At 41.3% G+C, this 20,475-nt stretch overlaps 1 long non-coding RNA gene across 1 annotated transcript; it reads left to right on the forward strand.

The window, feature by feature from the left end:
- The first annotated feature begins 2,432 nt into the window (after window positions 1-2,432).
- Window positions 2,433-8,878, forward strand: LOC128819184 (uncharacterized). The gene is made up of 3 exons (XR_008440672.1): window positions 2,433-2,518; window positions 8,610-8,667; window positions 8,763-8,878. It is a non-coding gene; the product is annotated as an uncharacterized LOC128819184 (long non-coding RNA).
- The last annotated feature ends 11,597 nt before the right edge of the window (window positions 8,879-20,475 follow it).

Genomic DNA, 20,475 nt, shown 5'->3' on the forward strand with positions numbered 1-20,475 from the left:
GTGAATATCCCAGAACTGAAGCCATACCTATCTCTGCCCTGACAGGGAGTAAGATCCAGAAACACGAGCTCAGCCATATGGAACAGAAGTGAAACATGATATTGATGGAGGTCACTTGTGCAATGGAGGAAAGAAAGTGCTGACACAGTGAATATATTTGTTTGTTTTTATCCATGCTAAGCTCTTGAATGGCTCGATAGGAAAGATTTGTGGTGTATTTCAGTGTCTTTCAAAAAGACATACAGTGCTGGAAATTGGCTTTTACAAATGTCACTGGAAAAGGAACATTCTGCTCATTAAGTGTATGCATAACAAGACTCTGCTCCAAGTGGAAGCTCCCAAAGTTCCCATAGTCTCTGTTTTCCTGTTTGCTCCCTTTTTCTTTCCCCTTTTTTATTGATATTTTTAACATGTGTTCTCCTGGCAGGACTTAGCAGATCAAGTGAAGTTTACTAGCACTAGAACAATAAGGTTAGCTGAAACAAATGTATAATATCCTGTAGTACATTATCTGGTACCAAATAGATTTCATAGCACCACACTTGGGCCTTTGCATCATTATTCTCCTCAGCAGGAGGAAGGCTAAGACAAAGATGGTGACGAGATGGAAAGTGCTCTATTACAGCAGTGGCAGAATATCCATGGGTAGTGGTGTGTGGCTGGTGGGTTCACAGTGAGGTGTTCAAGGAAAAGGGTTTAAGGGCAGGATGCTGAGACCCTGAATCAGGAGATAGAAACTGATATAAGGTGAGGACTGTCAAAAGTCCAATCATTTTTAACATTCCTTTTTTGTTATTTCTCATGATGGGGACCGAGTGACTTCAAAAAATCATATTGATTACAATTTAATTGGACATATTTATCTTGGAATGAGGAGCATTTTCAGAAATGGGAAAATTATAAGTATATATAGCAATCAATCAAATGCTGCTTATAACTGTTAGCTTCCTATTTCAGAGGTCAAATACTGGGAAAAAACCTGCAATGTGTATGAAATACATTCACTGATAGAAAAGTCTTTGAGTTTTACTAGTTCACCCTATGCTTTGTTTTAATTCACAATTTTAAATAAAGATCAGAAATAGCAGGTTCATAAGAGAGCTCTATGGGAGTAGGTTTATATGTTAATTTACAAAATTATCCATGAATAATTTAGAAGAAACATTAGATTAGAGAAGTGGCACTCTATCTTCTAACAATAAAATTAAAGAAAAATTAAGAAACAGGTAAGTTTATTTCTTGAACCAACAAAGCAATACTTGCCTGATGGATTAGTCCTATTTAATCAGAACAGTGAGCAGCTGGATAAATCCTAGCTAGGAGAATATTAGGTCATTTGTTAGCCCTTCAGCCAATTACAGCTGCAGCTGCTCTGTGCTATCTTTTTCTTCTCATCATTGAGCTGCTTTTTTTTTTTTCCTGGAAAACACTAGATGATGAGCCCTCAATAGATAAGAATGTAGGGCAGAGAGATCTTACAGCATCAGGGCACTGGTGGATAAAATATGGTCCTTCTCATCACCAACAGAGAGTGTCAGTGAAACTTGATTGTGGAACTGGAGAGCTGCAGGACCAGGGCCTAGTCCTGACTTGGCAAGAAAACAGTTGGAGTGCCTTTTTTTCTTCCGCATAAGGAACTTTTCTTTCTTCTTTTTTTTTTTTTTTTTTTTTTTTTTTTTCTTAAACAAACTACTTAGTTCTTGGAGGTTTATTTTTTTATTATCACTTTATTTTCATTTCGGCTGTCATTGTAATGGTAATGTTTGTGCTGAGCAGTTTGCTTTTGAATTTGCATTTTTTTAATGGGTTTTATTTTGTTAAAAAGCAAACAAACCCAGGTGAGAAAATAGCTGAAAAGTCTTGTCAGCACTCCTGAAAGCGAGGGTGAGTGGAGTCTTCATCCCACGGTACTGAAGGAGCTGGCCGATTTCATGTCTTCACTGAACCTCTCTCCATTATTTTTCAGCAGTCTCAGGAGTCTGGAGAAGTCTAATTTGTCTGGAAGCTGGGAAATGTTGCCCCAGTTTTCAAGAAGAGTAAGGAGATTACTCTTATTTAATAATACAGGCCTGTCCATTTCACTTCAGTGATTAGTAAAATTATGGAAAAGGTTATTCTGGGAGTTACTGAAAAACACTTGAGAGACAACACAGTCCTTAGTCATGACCAGCACAGGTTCACAAGGGTAAAGTCCTCCTTAACAAACTTAATTCCCCTTTATGACAAGGTTACCCATCTAGCTGACCAAGGGGAGATGTGGGGCCTTGTGGTTTCAGCAAATCTTTTGATACTGTCTCTCACAGAATCCTTCTGGGTAATCTGTCTAACACACAGCTGGATAAACACATCATGCAGTTGTGACAACTGGCTCACAGGTAGAGCACAAGGATTATAGTCTATGAAGTCACATCAGATTGGTGACCAGTCAATAGCAGCATTCCCCCAGGCTCTGTATCAGGGCCAGTGCTCTGTAGTGTTTTTATAAATTAACTAGGTGCAAGAATCCAATGTACATTAAGTAAGTTTGCTGACGCTTCTAAATTAGGAGGAACTGTGGTATAGAGGTCTTGCAAAGAGTCACCAACTGCATGGAATTTAACAAGAGCAAGTGCTGGATTGTCTGACTGGGACAAGGTTACACCTACAAATTGGGGGGCAAGAAGTTGAAGAGTGGCTCAGTGAAAAGGGACCTGGGGTTCCTGGTCCATGGCAAGTTGAATAGGAGTCAGCAGTGCCCTGGCAGCCAGGAGGGCCAACCCTGTCCTGGGGGACATCAGGCACAGCATCACCAGCCAGGCAAGGGAGGGGATTGTCCTGCTCTGCTCTACACTGGGACTGCTCCACCTCGAGTGCTGTGTGCACTGTCAGGAGCCATGGTATAAAACAGACATAAAGTTGTTAGAGCATATCCAGAGAAGGGTGACCAAGATGGCAAAATGTCTTGAGGATAAGACAGAACCACAGAATCAACTAGGTTAGAAAAGACCTCCGAGATCTCTGAGTCCAACATATGAAAAATCACCACCTTGTTAACTAGACCATGGCACAAAATGCCACGTCCAGTCTTTTCTTAAACACCGCCAGGGATGGTGACTTCACCACATCCCTGGGCAGCCCATTCCAATGCCCAAGCACTCTTTCTGTGAAGAACGTCTTCCTAAAGATATAATACCAGTGGCTGAGGCGACTTGTTGCTACTTTTTCCCACTTGGAGAAGAGAAGGCTGAAGAGTGGCCTCCTCATGATCTACAACTTCTCCAAGGAGGACAGCAGAGGCAGAGGTGCTGATCTGCTCTCTGGTGACCAGCAGTAGGACACAAAGAAATGGAAAATGCATATGGAGAAGTTCAGGTTAGTCTTTAGATAAAGTTTCTTCATTGAGGAGCTGATCAGTGACTGGAACAGGCCCTCAAGGGAAGAGGTCATGGTACCTAGCCTGTCAGAGCTCAAGGAACATGCCAGTGATGCCCTTGGCCATATGCTTTAGTTCTAGTTGGTCCTGCTTGGAGAAGGGAGTTAATGCTCCTTATGGCTCTCCTTCAACTTGAGATATTCTATGATTCTGTGAAATCTCTGGACCATGTCATGTGAGCTAAGTTTTGAGTTTTAATCAGTTGTGCCAGGTGGAATTCTGTTTATTTAGTGCGCTGTAGAGGAAAGAGGGAGGTATTTTGGTACCCAGCTTGGTCAGACATGTTTTGTACCCTCTCTGACTCACCTGGGGCTTGCAAGGTGGTAGCACAAGACTGGACTACAGCTTTGTAGCAGCCAGCAACATTTGGAGTTCATGGGATATTCAGTGGCAAATAACACCTTGCATTTTATTGACTACATAGCTGTAACACCAGCTTTGTGCTGCAGTGCATCCCCAGGTTACTCCACATGGTAACAACAGAATGTGCTCTTTCTTGTACACGCTAATTTTAAATTATATTTACACAATGCATGAATGTGAATCAATGGAAGCTTGGCATTCCTATTTCAGTGTAGGAATAGCTGGTCAATATGAACTGATATTATTGACTGGCCTGTTTATGTTTCTGTTATGTGAACCATACAGGTAATGAATATCAATATAGAAGAGTCTGCTGAAATGCTTTACAGTCAAAATCATGGAGGCTGAACATGGAAGGCAGTCTCCCATGTTGGAAAGCAGTTGCCCGTATTTTGGTACAATAGATTCATCTGTAATCTAAAGTATACATAAAAGAAGAAATGTGAAATACTCTGTCTTAAAGGGAAAACATGAACATATGTTTCACAGTACACTTCTGACATGTGGTGTCTCACACTCCAGAGAGATTTTTTTTAACATCGGATGCAGAGCTGGTGTTACAGCTATGGAGTTTCTACACAGAAGCACAGTGGAGCCTCTTTTCTAGCCATACTGTACTGTCTTGCACTGCTACATCCTCCAGATTTGACAGACAGACCTTCTCCTGCCTGTGCTCAGTGGTCTGAGATCCTAAGCAGTTGCTCTGATTCTTGTCTTTAAGTCTTGATCTAATCAGGTACGTGTTTCAAGGAGACAATTAGGATTGAATAGCAATTAGGAATGGATAATATGCCATTATTGTAAATCAGGATTACTAAACATTTACACTGTTGTAAGCATAATATTTGTAGAAGAGACCAAACCAATGAGTAGTAAGGAAAAATTAAGATTAATCATAAGCCAATTGTTGGCTTTGTGACATGCACTCTGCAGCAGCCATCAGGTCCATCTGGGCTGTCTCGGGAGCAGAACAGGCACAGAGCTGTGACTCTTGTAGCTGTGATATGCCCCTGAGACGTGACATAGAAGGATTAGTAGATGCTTCCTGACTAACAGCAGACTGTGCTGACTGGTGTGCTGCGGATGACTGCAGCACAGGCACCAAGTCTATTGTTTGTAATTTAAAAACCCTCTCTTTCTCTTCTTTTATTTTGTTAATAGTCTGTAAGTATGTCTATACATGCCCTGAGCAGATGTGAGCTTACTGCACTGATGACAGCTACAGTCTTACTTGAAGCTACATAGCCATGCTAATGAGTCAACAATGTACGGCAACAACAAGAAAAAATTAGTTTTCAGCAAGACTTATTAGCTTGGGCCCAGCTTTATGCAGGCATGGCTGTCTAGCTTTCATTCAGACCTCTCTTATTTCTAGCTCATTCCAAGTGTGGGCAGAATATGATAATGACAGTACAGAAAATGCCACACAGGCATAACTCAGTTCCTCATGATTTTTAGAAACATGATATTCTTTTAACACCTCAATTTGAGAGTGGGTAATAAAGTTAAAAGGAAGCAAATAGATTAATCAATGGTCCCAGTTTAGAATGGGATTCCTCCTAGAAAAGCTCTGTGGGTTATATTTTAGGGTTCTTCATATGAGATCAGTCATCCATATGCTGTCAATTCTTCAGAACCTGGGATGGCATTTTATGGTCATGAGATGAACTTCCCATTGCTTGCAAATAGAGAGGCTAATATGGTTCCAGGCACAGGTTACCAGAAGACCAATTTTTATGTCTTGGTGGCAATATGGGAAGAATAATAATGAAGTATTATATACACACTAAGATACAAGTGGCTCTAGCACAGTTTACACTGGAAAATAAGAACTACCTCCTTGGGAATAAAAAGCTTTTGCTTCCATCTACAAGGAGATAGAAGTCTGTGAAGTTTAGCTGGGGATGCTGACATAAGGACTACCAGTCTTTATTTTTGTCTCTCATAAATAAATGAAGTTAGAAATGCAGAATGGTGGTGTGGATAACTAAATTCACAGACATGAGCACTAATATTGTTCCTCATTGCTTGTGTTGCTTATTAATCCTTTCTGGAAGATTAAGGAACAGGCATTGTAGGTTTAATCAATGTGCTATGATGAACCTGAAGAATTTTAAATTCTCCTTTGGCACTATTTCATCTAACTGAATCCAAATTATTTTTTATATAAAACCTGAACTCCACTTTCTTTTCTACTTTCAGTCTGTCTCATCAATGCCATTCATGTATTGTATGCTGTGACTTTCTGGAATGATTCTATTGTAGAATTATTAAATATACCTTTGCCTTATCAGGCTTACAAAAATTATTGAATGTTGAGTTATTTATCTTTCTTGTGGGAAAAGGAATTACTGATTTTCAGGCTGGGTAGTTTAGGGGTGAATTTGTTTGGTTTAGAGTGAGGGAGTATTCCAATTAGTGGAAGACAGTTACAGTGATTAGTTACCCTATACCAATTTCTTTGTTTACCACAACCAAGCTCTTTATCTGTATGAAAAAACAAATCATCTGGAGTGATCTCATATGCAAGGTGTTGACTGTTGCAACAAAATAACTTCCTGTGGGCTTTATGTAGTTGGTCCATATTACACCCAGGATCATCTCATTAGATAGCCCACAATTATTACAGCAGTCTGGGGTATTTTTTCTTTCCAAGAGGTATCGCTATAAATATTTTAGATGACATTTCATTAGAAAACAGTGCTAAGTTTTAAGCCATAACCTTCTCAAAGCACCAAACCAATAAGGAAGTTGCTAGTAAAATTTTTCTAACATTCCACCTTCCTTCTCCTTCTCCTACACCTTCTCCTACACCTTCTCCATGTTCTTCTCCTTTTCTTCCCTTTTGTGACCCGAGTTTGCAGGTGACAATTTGGAAAACTCTATTTGTGTGTTTCAAATCGTTCAGCATTTGTTGTGCAGAGTGGTGTCATCCAAGAATCCAACAAGACAGGAAAGAGGTGGCCTTTGATAAAAAGGAAAATGTCAATTGGTAGATTAAATTCAGACTTGTATACACCAATTCTGTCGCTGGCCCAACAGAAAGGAATATTCTACACCGTGCTTACTCGGATGGCAGTCTGTTTGGAAAAAGAACCATAGTAAGCCATTCAATCTTACTACCTATAAAGGCACAGTCACAAGACACATTTTATTTTTGATCATTTGACTTAAAAAAGAAAAGAGGTATGCCACTGTATACTGATTAATGCTCCTATACTTTGCAGGAGATTCAGAGTTCCAGTTGTCTAAAATCTGTATTTCTACCAGTCCCACTGCTTGGATATTCAAAGAATATAAACTGCCTTCTTCAAACTGGCAGTTCCCCAAAAGTCAGCAGTTGGAACTCTGAATAGAAGAAACAGCCTTGAATTTTGCTTGGTATACTCATGTGTTTAGCTCATGTATGTCATGTTTACCTCATGCAGATTGTGGTGAAGACAGTTGCCACTCCTGTATGCGTTGCTTCTTTCCCCCATGTATGCAATGTGTGCATGGGAAGAGTTTTGGAGAACAGGTGGGGATGACACAGCCATGTGTTGCAAGTATATTCATTGATTACAGAGCCAAGAGGGGGGGTGCAACAGTCTAATCTGACTTCTTACATCACGTTCTTCTGTACATGTGTGAAACTGTTGGAGAGCAGACATCCCATTTTGATTGAAGCATTTATTTCATTAGCTATGTTATTCAGTAGTCCTAAGTACCAAGAACCTCATTTCTCCTGAGATAATAAAACCCTTATATGTTGAAGCAGGAGGGAGGTGTTGGGGTGTTGAATAATAAAAAAATGTGCACGCCACCAGTGACTGGGTTCCTCTCCAGACCCATACAGCTGTCCTTGAACTTTTTGTAATCTGTGCAACTGAAAGGCTTTCCTTCAAGTTTCTTGACATTCTGCTTTAATCTTTTTTCAGAAGTCTTGTAGCAGACCCCTTGCATTTTGCTTGCTGTTACATTTTCTTTCACCCTGTGAGCTAACAATCCAGTCTTTGTTCCTCCAATGATTTGGCTTCTGCTTCTAATTTTCAGCAATAATTCTGTTTCTTCTCTGTCCTTTGTGCCCAACCCCTATTTCACTCCCCTGCCAGTCTTGGTCTTGTACATCAGAGGAGGAAAAAATTGTCTTCTATATTTGCATTTCTTCAAATAATTCACAGCTTTGGCCATTTTCACGTGTCTCTCTCTTTCAGTGATGCAGCTTAGTCACTGTTTTCCTATTGTCATTCTGAATTCTTTTTCTTTTAATGACTTCTCTTGCATTTCTAGATTAGTATTTTAGGATCCAGCCCTGCTGACACTCCTGGAAGTAACATGGGGCAACAATATCAAGCCCACTGGGAGTATTTTGTTGAAGCATCCATCACTTTTCAAGTGCAACTACTTCAGATGAAATTGATTGCTCAAGCAGATTGTGGGAGACAAAAAGACCCTTAGTTAACTGGATCACTGGTGAATTCTTCCTCTAATAAGTCTGGGAGGGAGATCGCCCCATCTGACTTTGTCTTTCCTCTTTCTCTCCTGCTTTCTGTTTTCCTGAATCTGCTGACTTAAGTATTTCCCCAACAAATGTGTGCTTTCCAGCAGTACCTCTTTTTCCCTCACTTGCTAGGATGGAGACCATCCTGCTTCTCAGAGTCCAATCAGCAAAACTTGTCCCTGAGTTCTTCTTCGGCTCCAGTTTTTGTGAATGCTGTGCCATCAGTATTTTGAATGAAATTACTTCACCTTTTATTTTTTTTAATTTTTTTTTCTTTTTCTGGCCTTATGTGGGAGAGACAAGCCCGTTCAGCAGCATGAATTTATAAATATCCATTGTTTTGTCTTGCTACAGGTTGTGGAGAGCTTAAGACACATCCAAAATTTATCCTAGAAGACACTCAAACAGTAATGTGCGTCAAAAAGAAAAGTTTTCCTGATAAACCTTTTTCGTCCCTCCAAAGAAATACAGAGCATGACTCATGTCTGACAGTTGTTTCTCTCCTAGACTGAATTTATAAAATATCCTGCACTCCTGATATATTTGTGGAAGAGTATTCCAAAACCTTTCTGCAATAGGGAGCTGGGGCCAGCCACTAGAAGGCAACATGATCCCACAAACAGCTAAAGTATACCAACAGTATTCCCTCAGAGATACTTAAGCCAAAACCTGCACTGCTGCTCAATAAAATCACTTCTGCCACTTGTGAGTGTCATGAGTAGAGGATCTATTAAAAACACAGGACTTTTCTTAGGCAGTGGTTGCAGCCCTACAGCATTTGAGAGGCACAGCACACGAAGGGGCAGTGGTCACTGCTGGCACATAGGTGCTCAGTCTTGTGCTTTAACAGCATTTACTGTATTTATAATCAGCTGTGTTTGCAATGCAGGCTGATGAGAATTTATTGGAAAAAAAACAGTCACATGCCAATAATAGTCTCTTGATTACCAGGACACCTGAAGCCCTGTAGGACTGTGTGAAGGGGATTTGCTGTGTTAACTTGCTTTTGTGAGCTATCAGTAGTAAATAACTTGTCCCTGCCAGGAATTTAATGCTCCCAAAGCATGGTTAATATATCCCTATGTCTGGGTGAGTATATAGCTACAAAGTAGATGTGGTGCTCCTGCTTCACCTTTTTCTTTTCATCTCGCTTGTAGCTGAGAGACCCAACAGATGGTCCTTTATATATCTGTGTGTTAAAACTGTACTGTAAGAAATGCCACTAGGTATTTTCTGCCTTTTAATTTTAAAGAAAGCATGTAAATGGAGGAAATCTTACTCTGTGGATCAAAAAAAGAGAGTCCAGTTAGCATGGCATATTGCTTTTGGAGTGCTGCCCCAAACCAAGCCCCTTAAAGCTCCTAAAGGGACCGTCTTTATCTCTGTCACATTTTTGGGGGGGTTCTGGTGACATATTTTCTTGCTTTTTTCTAGCATGCACCTGGAATTCCACTCTCTTTGCTGTAATAACTTGGTCTTTTTCAGTGGCTTTTGTCTTATGTGTCAAAAAAAAAAAGACCTTTCTCTGCATTTACTCCTTTTCACACACTTGTGCCTCATGTGAAGCCTCCTCAGGTACCTGCCACTGGCTGGAGGCTGGAAGAGATGCCGTAGTGTCCCTCAGAGCACATCTTCTTCAACAGCATGAAGGGGAGGGAAGAAAAAACACTTGAGGGGAAATATCCCTACATGAAGTAACTCCTTCTTCTCATTGTTCCTCCTGATTTGGTAAGTTTGTGGATCCAGACAAATGTGTTTACTGTAGAACTTAATAAGATGCCAAGATTTAATTAAATCAGACAACAGAGTGATAAAATAATCATGTATGGCTTTGAGAGTACCAGCTCACCTGTTACAAATCAGGACACATTGTTCTCTTTTCTTTGATGGCTATATCTAACAAAAATCAGGCTTTTTGCACAGCTTCACTCCTTGGAAAATAAAAAGTCTTATTTTGTACCAAGCCTCCAGATCCTCAGAAATAACTCAGAATTGTTCTATACTGTATCAAAGCACTCTACAAGGCACAGGCGTTTGGCTATTGTGCCACGGAACTTTTTTTCATTATCATTGAGCCTGTATGTCTGTGGGACTGTGTGTATGTGTGTGTGTGTGTGTGTGATGAGAATTACCCATAAACTCATAAACTAGAAATCTAATTAGGGAGATTTTCACGTCTCATGGCTCAGTAAAATACTCCCAAGACAAGGGCAGGGCAAACCTCTCTTGCTGAAGGACAAATCAATACAGATAGACTCTGACTAATCCCTGAGGCTGCTGTGCAGGGGGAAGGCAGGGTTCCTTGTGTGCCCACTGGCTGGCTGGGAGACAGGTCAGGGTTTTGCTCAGGCAGGTGCAGAACCTGTTGTTTATTTAACAAGGTTGGTGTCAGCTGCTGCCACTGCTTCGGAGCAATTAAAGAATGTGTTGTTGGGTACGAGGTTGCCAGGTGCTGGCTGTCCTATATGCTATGACAAGCAGGACAAAATTTCATGTAAACACCTGCCAGCATCCCAGGCAGACCTGAACTAATGGGCTATTATGTACCTACCATTAAGCAGTCTGTGGGTTTAGCTGACAGCAACACGTGCACATCAGCTATAGCAGCAAGGGCTTGGAGAGATAAGATATGCCTGTGTTTCTTTGCCTCCAACAGATGCCAGGCCAGGATGTTTGAGAAACACCAACAACCACTTCAGACTTTACCCCCCTCTTCAATACATGGGGCCCAGTCCTTGCATGGGGTGAATCAGTGCTGTGCTGGTGATGGCAGGAGGAAGGTGTGACGCACATTCTGGAGCTCTGACAGGGACCAGACCTGCCAGCCACAGCCTGTTGTTTCAGTATGGGTCATTTTTCCTCATGAAACCTGGATTTGGGTGGGCTTTCTTGCCTCCACAAACATGGCATGGCAGGTTAGCCCCTTAGCTGATTCTCAAGCATGGACATGATCTCTACTCCATTAACTGAGACTGGTGCAATTAGTGTCAGTAGTCACAAATTTCCCTCTGAAAAGATCAGATGCTACTACTGAAAAAAAGAATCATGTCTTTGAAATATTAAAAACCTATCTTACAATGATTAATACACTTCTGAGAATGCATTGTGCTTCTGTTACTTCAAAGAGTGAGACACCCAGGTATTCTGCTGCAGTTGTCCTCTGAGAGTGTAACTCAGGAAAGGAGGCTAAAAATGGTTACAGGAGGCTGAAAATGCTGCACCTTCTTTCAGACAATGCAGCCAGAGATCGGGAACAGTCTCTCAGAGCTCCTCTCCAGATTTCAGTGGCTAATGGCCCTCAAGGGACCATTGACCAGGCAGAAATGGCTGAATGACAGTAAGGATGTAGCCCCTGCCCTCCTATACTGAGTAATGCTGGAGGAGCAGACAGGAGGGCTGGCTCTGGCACAGAGGCTTTTCCATCTGGGAAGAAGGTCCTGCAGCTCACAGACCTGCAAGCGATAGCAGTCATAGCATGAGGAGGGGGAACCAGTACATTTTCAATTTATTGCCATAAATTAGACCATCAAATTTATTTTTTCTCTGTGCTTTAGCACAAAAATAGGTGCTCAACTTTATGAAATTTGAGAGTCAATGGATTGTTGTTCAGACTTGTGTTTTGTTTCAAAAGGAAAAGTGGAAAATCTTACTCAGAAAGCAGTTGTAGCAACAGTTGCAAAATTCACTGACCCTGCTGAATTAATGAGTCCAGCAGCAGTGACAGAGACTCCCTTCCTGCAAACCCCATCCAACCACTTCTGTTCCCAACTCCATTTGCACTTTGTGACCTCTTCCATGTTCAGTGAAATGGACTGTGTGCACATGGACAGGTAACTGTGCCTTTTGGACTGTTCCCTGAATGATAGAAATTCACAGATTAAAAAGATAATGGTAGAGATTTATTTTGTTTTGTAACAAGACAATCCTGATAACATTAGTAGATTAGTGACTCAGGAGTAACTTACCTATGTTCTGTCCCGGGGAATTGAATGACTCTAATCCAGACTCAGTTTCTGTGCACCGTGTATGTTTGCAACAGTAATTATTATATATGCATTTTTCTTCCTTATTAAAAGGAAAACCTGCAGTCTCTTGCCCCCTGCAGTTTTTAGTGAATACTGTACATAAATGATTTATTCTTTTCTTTTAGAGAGGGCTTTGCTCTGCACGGCATCTGTCATCTGGGATTTCCCCCTCCCTCTCTTGCAGAAATATAGCTGGAAGCTGTTTGACTCAATCTGAGAACGAGTCAAAGTTGGTTGTACTAAATCCATCAAGCTTCAACTATTCTTTAACATTCTCTTTCATCTGGTGAGGACCTTTGTTAATATGCACCATTTGTGATTAAAGTAGCACTTGCAGGACCATCACAGGATTATGTGCAGATTGCTACACATTCCCATGAAATTCAGATTTCTAGAGTTTAAAAAAGAATATTTAAAACCTTAGAAAGTTTTTTTAATCACTTTTTTTTATTATTGATCAAGAGAAGCCATGCGTATAATTGCTCTCTAACACATGATCTCTTCATTTGCTGTATATTGGAGACGGGCAGTGAGACAGGATTTCAGCTGAAGAATGTGTTTCCCAACACCTAAATTAAGATGGATTAAGAATGCTAACCCATAAAAAGTCTCAATTCAGTGGGATGCTGGGGTCTATTTCTGGTAGCTCTTCTTTAGGGGCAAAATAAGTGTGTTACATTAGGTATCACATAGTAGTAAATGCTGTTAGCAAATGCTGTATATCTTGGTTTCACTTTTTATCTTTAAATAAAGTTCAAAGTAGCATTCTGAAATAGAGCTGTCAGGTGAACTGTGTAAAGGCCAAGGAAATGCAGTTGCTGGCATGAGATAAAAGACAAAAATGGAACAGGTAACAGGACAGAAAACTTTGGATGTAGATGACTGTATCAAAGCAAAGCATGACAGAGGTCAATGGGGAAGGAGATTAAAGTAGAATAGGAAAAGTTATCAAAGGATATCTTGAATGAAAGCTGTTGGAAAGTAAACTAGATGTTGCTGAAGGGAAATGTTTGAATCAGTAAATACACCTAGTGTAATTATCTGTTTTCTGATGGTCAAAACTGCTCCCACTGAAGTGAGTTCAAAAATTTCAAGATATGCAAAATAGAGTCTGCAAAGAGACTCAGCAATATCACGACTGGAAATGGCACGTGTTACCTGTTGGGGCTTTCGGATCACAAAGAAGAGCTGGAAAATCTTGACCAACATGAAGAACATGCAGCTCAGCCATGCATGGCTTATTGGAACCCCCATTTTCAGGCAAGCCTTCACCAGAGGACTTGGAGCCAATTACAGGGTTTTGGGACTTCAGTGGGGAGATGAGGAGGTACCTAGGGTAGGTCATCACAAGCATGCAAAAAGCTTTGTTGCAGAATCATCATAGAATCATGGAGTCAGAGAATGGCTGGGGCTGAAAGGGACCCCAAAGATTATCCAGCTCCAATATCCCTGCTGTGGGCAAGGGCAGCTTTCAGTAGACCATATTGCTTAGAGGCCTATCCAACCTGGCCGTGAACATTTGCAGGGACAGGACATTTGAACCAAGAAACCAAGGAAGAAGGAGCTTCATATGAGGAGAAGTGCCCTCAAATACAGGATTTTTTATTTTTCTACCGACTGTGCCTATAAAGGGATAACTCTGCCTTTACAGAATGGCCCATCTGTTCTGCTGGAGGGTGCAAGTAAGTGGTAGCTCAGAATTCCCAAGAAAGGTGAGACAGCCTTTTCACCTGTTCAGCAGAGGTGTTACAACATGGTTGGTGAATGCCCTGGAGTAGAGAGGAGAGCAAACCAAAAACGACTAAGAGGATGAGGTTATCTGTAAGCCACAGACAGAAGTGAGGTCAAATGGGACCCTACAGGTCCATGCTGAACTACAGACTAAATGCCTTCTCCTGCATGTGGACCAGCACATGGAGCCTGACCTGTCTCACTGATGGGCTGTGGGTGACATGCTTTGTGCTGTGTGTGTGTGCAGCAGTGAGCTGGAGATCATTTACAGGGGCCTTGGTGGCCGTGGGCTAGGAGAAAGCAGGGAAAGTGAGACAGACAGGACATGAGGAGCAGGAAAAACAAGATGTTGAAAATCAGAGGAAAAGAAAAGTTGAGGTGGGAGCTCATGGCTGCAGCTGCACTTTTCAGACCACATGGGCCACTTGGAACTGGGAATTACTTTCTCTGTCCTTAACCACAAACTCCTGCATTTCTCCAAAGTATAATTTATGGGGAAATTCCATAATTTTTCTAAAGATAGTACAATTTACATATCACATTTGCATTTTGTAACTTATTTGCATACCAATCCCATTTAGTTGCTCCTCCTGTATTTAAAAATTTCAAATATGTTACATCTATCAGCAAATATTGAACATGTAGTAACAACTACTAAAATCACCATTTTATCATTGACACATGTACTATTTGTTCATGGCAGGAATGTTCATTAGCAAAGGCTTGCAGGATGTGCAGATATAATAGTGGCATCAGGAAAAGTTTTCAGAGTGAAACTAGGCACTGGTTTTATGGTCTTCAAAAAGAGTGTGTTGGCAGTGGCTGATGGTTGCTGTGGAGGTTGTTGAGAGGAGACCTGCTATGACATCTTGAGGCCCTTGGCTTCAGAAGGTACTGGCTGGGCTCACTGAGGGGACAGAGAAGTAAGCAGGTCTAAGGAACTGTTTTCTGCAGGAAAATAGAGTTCCAGTCTTGAAGGAGAACGGTGGAGTGGAGTAGGGTAATGTAGACTTATTTCTTCTTCTAAGTATGAAGACTAGCCCAAGGAGGGGGTTTCTGTGTGGGGCACTGGCCTGAGGGGTGGAAGGGCCCCCAGGGAGCTCTAGCTAAAAGGTGAGACTCCATCAAGAAGTGTGACACATAACAATTTTGTATTGGTGGTAGTAGAAGAACTGTGTATTTCTATTAATTTTCAAATTAAAATCTTGCAGTACTGCTGAAAGCAGTATCCACTCTTGGGTATGCTGCCTTCCTAAGAAAAGAGAGCAGGTTGTTGAATGGAAGAAACATGATTGTTTCAGTGGGCAGCTCCTCCATGAATTGTGCTATTTCCTACTTGGAACTGGGGCACATGATAGCAAAGAATGCTTTGACAAAACATGTAGAGAGATACCCTCACTCTTTTACTTCATCCATTCTCATCAACCTTCCCTTCCTCGTCTTCTCTGGCAGTTACTCTGTCATCTGTTGCACCTCATCTGTTGTCCCTATCTCAGGTTTCACACAAAAAGCCTGAGCTTCTTCAGTATAGTGATAACAGAGTGGAGTAACAAGGGGTTTGAAGAAGATACAAGCCAGAAAATACAAGCCAGATGAAAAAAATGTTCAATTGAAGAAGGAATGCCATATTGTTTGTCTTGTGTAGTGTTCTTGTTCAATGAAATTATCTCTACAGTCCATAATTAATTCCTTTTTCTTGCAATTACATCAATTAGCATATAACACAGATAAAGTGAAGAGGCAGTATTTTGCCTCCAGCAGCCAGCAGTGCAATATGTTAAGCCATCGAATCATCTATGGTGCTGCAGAACATTCCTCCCTTTGAAAAAAAATTGCCCACCATTAAAGCACTAGCAGAGAAAAATGAGCCAGAAGTTTATGGCAAAGAGGCAGTGCTTCAAATGTACATTTTATGCTGCTAAAGAGAGCCACAGTACTGTGACCAAAATCCCATTAAATGGAACACTTTCTATTTAAATCTTCCTATGACATGATTCTGGTATTACTGCACCGGGGAGGCACATAACTGTCAGGCTTAAAGGCTGCTCTTCTTTCCTTCCTTGAATGGCTCTGCAGACTCAGGCTGTCACTTCCAGTTCAGAATCTCAGACTAAGTGCCAAACTTCAGCACAGAACAACGCCTCACCTCTGACTGTTGCTGAGCCCCTTGGCTTATGTACCTTACCCAGCAAGGCTTCAGCAACTTAGTGCTCAGGTGAGAAAGCTCAAGACTTCTCAAGGAAAACTGTGATGCTGTTACCCTTTCCCTGGGCCATCAGCTGTGTCCCTGATAGGATGGGCTCCATTTGTGGGTGCCTGTTATGGATAGAGTGATGCACTTCACTCATAAGAAAGAAGAAGCAATTTTTATACTGATATAAACCAGCAATTTCACAAAGTCTGATAGCAAATGCAGCAGTGGCTTGACAAGATTTGTTGGCAAGGTACACTTGGTTATTTACTGCATGAAGGGCAGGGCCAGACAAAACTGTCAGGGAGAGCCTCCCATTGAGTCATGAGGTTCAAAAACGACACCCTTTTATTCTAAATTCCTTTTCAGAAGGGAGTTTAGGTGCAGCTGGATCCAGACTTAGACCCATATTTGACCAATGGTTTATAGGTAAATTATTATGTGGACACAATCCATCCTTTATATCACTTAGCTGAGATTTAAAATGTTAGTAACCTATTAATCTGAGAATTAATACTGAGAATCCATTGTGCCAAGAAATCTCTCAGTCTTGAGGAGTAACCTTGAGAAGCATCCCTGCTCAAAGGGAGATCCTGGAGTGCAGCCTACAGCTGTGCAGGAGAGCTCAACAGTCCCCTGGCTGTCCACAGTTTGTGGAGTAGGCCAATGACTTACAGTCCTATCTGAGTATCAACTACAGAAATTAGTTCCTGCCAAACCTGGCTTTTGGTCAAACCTTGACCTGGTCCATGGTGAGGGAGTGAGGATGTTCTACTCAGGTCAGCCCTTGGCTATTGTGCTGTTTTCCATCTGCACTGAATCCACTAGGAGTCAGATGCAGTCATCGGGACCAGATTCATCCATTGACACCACTGCTGGTAGTTATTCCTTGAGCAGGTGTGCAGGAAATAAAGGCCAGCTTTTGGGAGATGGGGGAGTACGTCCTCACAGTGCCTCGCCTGTCTTTTTCCACTGGTGGATAGGCCTCTGGCAGTGTTAACCTGGTCAGCACTGAATGGAGAGCAATGACTCAAGCTAGAAGTTTTGGTTGCTGTTTTTGAATCACCCTTTGAGCATTCAAGGCATGCTGTGGTTTCTGACCCACACAGAGAAGAGTTTCTCATCATGAAGGGCAGCAAAATGTGCTGTAAGTGTCTGACATTATCTGAAATGTCACATTTAGCTTTCTGTCAGGGGGCTGGTCCCAACATCTTGGATACACTTAATGAGGGCTTACATTAAGCACTTGTTAGATGCCTGCAGTAATCCCAAGTGCAGTGTATGCAGAGTGGAGTACAGGAGCTGGTTCAGAGGAAAAAATGCTTAAATGAATCTTCATAGATTGTCATCCCAAGCTCTCCAAATACTGCTGATGTTACACAATACTATAAGAGAAAAAAAAGAAACATAAATGGTAAATGAAAGTCTCAGAAACTTACTTTGTCCACTGACAGGCTAAAATACACTTCCTTTTTTATAATCCTGTATTGGAAGGTCAGCCTTTTTTGCTCCCAGTTCAAGAGCTTCAGTGTAATCATAATTTCTATGATGTAGACAGCTATAGCTACATTTTCATATTTACCTAGTTTGTAAAGTATATAGAAAACCCATGAGATTTCGGATTCCTCATAGAAACAACTAGCAATAGCCAGAAGATCAACCAGATTGTTGTTTTGGTTAGGATGTTAGGTTCAGTTTTTCATGTCTTGTACCTAGATAATGAACTTTTCTTTTTATCATGGCTTGATCAGTTGCCTTAGCCTTGATTTTCTTCCTTCATCCCAGAATATTAGCAATACTGAAACAAGGAATTGCTTCCTGGTAAGTCTTCAGGGTCTGTCTAGCTGAAATGATTTTACGCCCTTCTTGCAGTTCATAGTGGGCATGGTCTCAGAAAGGACACAAAGATCTGAACATCAGGTAAGTTCTTCCTCCAAGGTATTTCCCATATCAGTCCTTAACAACACTGGACAATGCAGAAGTCTGAATTAATGTTCATCTCTTCTTTGGGTCAACAGGACTCCACCATCCTTCCTACTGCTCACTTTGTGAGAATTACACTCCACTAACTACCCCCTCAACCCCACAATCCCAAATAAGCTAAGAGAGATAATATATTCAAAGGGGTAGGCAGGTTAAAATATGGTGTCTGTCAAGTAACTGAGCCCATACTTGGTTGCAAATATTTTCTTAATATTTTCCTGGCCAATATTACTATTTTTCAAAGCTCTCTTTTGTTTAAGTAAGGACTTGCTGCCTCACAGCCTGTCTGCTTTGTCCTGTAGTGTAGCCATTTAGCTGAATGCATGACACAACAGTAATTACTGTGCCAAACCCAACCAGCTGCTATGTAAAAAAGAAATCCCCTGAAAATCTACGAAACAAAACCACTGGATTGTGCCTAACAATGCAGAATTAGATGGTGGAGGATGGGGAAGTTTTATTTGAGCATTAATATTCAGCAAAGTAGCAGGGAGACTGGAGATGAATGGCAGAGTAAGTAGCACATTGAAGAAATGTCTCCTCCAAGTTTATTGCATTGTAAGACCCTTTCTCAGTGTAGGGTGTTGCCACAGTGTAAGGCACACAGAGAGCCAGACTTGGAGTGAACAAAGGCCTGTCTCCTGCTGTTGCTTAATGCTGTAACTTTTATTAGCAGCAAGTGACAGCGGTTTAGCCTCCCTTCCTTTTTCTAGATGATTACATTCTTAAGCCGATTGACTGCGGTGACTAAAGGCAGCTGTTGATCCACACTCTTTCCTCTTACACACACAATGGCACATGAAGAAAAGAAACACCAGATTTCGTGTGTTCAGGATAGGCTTAAGGTTTTCATTGCCTGAACAGAGGTGAAAAATTGTTTGCTGTATCAGGAGCCTGGAATCCCTAAGAGTAAAGTTTCCATAAGCAGGTGGGGATGTTCTGAGTTTGGGAGTGCAGAACTGAGCCTCCTCCTAAGTTCCCTTCCCTCTTGCCCCAGACATGGGGGAAAGGGTGGGAAAGGGGACTACAGTAATAGTATGTATTTGGTTGGATTTGGGCTACTAAGTCATCAATCTGGGAAAACCCCAACAGAAAAAGGAAGGATTAATGAATCAAGTATAAATGCAGCCTACATGGTCTTTACACAGAGTTAAAGGTAGATGTGTAAATTGAATTAGTTTCCTTATTTTTCTTTTTTTTCCCCCTCATGTTTGTCTATACCTGGATTTGTTTCCATGCCTAAGTCCAGGCAGGTGCTTTGCTCCATGCTCAGAAGACCTTCAGGACATCCAAAGTGGCAGGTGTCTTTTCTGCTAAGGCTGAGGGGTGCAATGCCAGTGCATGGGGGTGTGGATGGTGTTGAATGGGCAGTTCATTGAACTTGCATGCCATCCTTTGACGTTGAAAATAGCACTACTATAGAGGATGGGATTGGGAAGGGATCCCTCATAACCACAAAACAGCTGATAAGCCAGCTCTGTGAGAGGTACTGCCTTTTAACTAACTTGTCTGTGTGAACTGGCACAAAATTTTACCCAGGAGGAAAGATCATAGTGGAAGTAGAGTTGCAGCTATAATTAGCCAATTAAGCTTTTTTTCCCAAGGAAAAACATGTCTTAGATATCACCTTATCTGCTGTAAATTAATGGAAAAAAACCTAATGTCTTTCTGCAAATTTAGGTGACAAATTTCCTGTTTCAGCCTCTGTTGTCTGTGATGCACAGCAAATACATCAGCTACAGGTCTCAGGAGAGGTTGATCTAACAAGAAGGCTTCTGCTGCTGTCTTATCTCAGGTGAGAGGTAATTTACTGTTTAAAGGAGCAACCACGAGCAAGGCCTCATTTGCAAAAAGAAAATACAAGTGAAGGAAGTTGTTCTTGTGCACAAACTAGTGAGACAATGTGGTTGTAGCAAAAGGGATATAACCAAAAAATCAGATCTGCACTTTCCTCCCTGACAAAGCTGTGGGATATCTGCTTAGAAGTCTTTCTAGTTATTGCAAAAATACACCTTTCTAGCTAATGCAAAAAGGTGAAATCCAACTGAATGTGTCCAAGATAAAACTGTAGCTTTTAAAGAGATAGTCGTGTGAAAAATACTGTACTTAGGTATCTCCAAATGAAGTTTTCAAAAATGGTTAAAGCAAACATACTTTTCCCACTGGGAACCTGTGCCATCTGTTTTACTGCTTTGGAAACTGCAATAGGGAAAAAAGTTCCTTTTCTGTGCTAAGAACAAATAAGAAATGCTGGTATCCTTACTACCTTTTGCACCTCTCTCTCTCTCCA

The sequence above is a fragment of the Vidua macroura genome, chromosome 1 (assembly GCF_024509145.1).
Source record: "Vidua macroura isolate BioBank_ID:100142 chromosome 1, ASM2450914v1, whole genome shotgun sequence".
Classification (NCBI taxonomy): domain Eukaryota; kingdom Metazoa; phylum Chordata; class Aves; order Passeriformes; family Viduidae; genus Vidua; species Vidua macroura.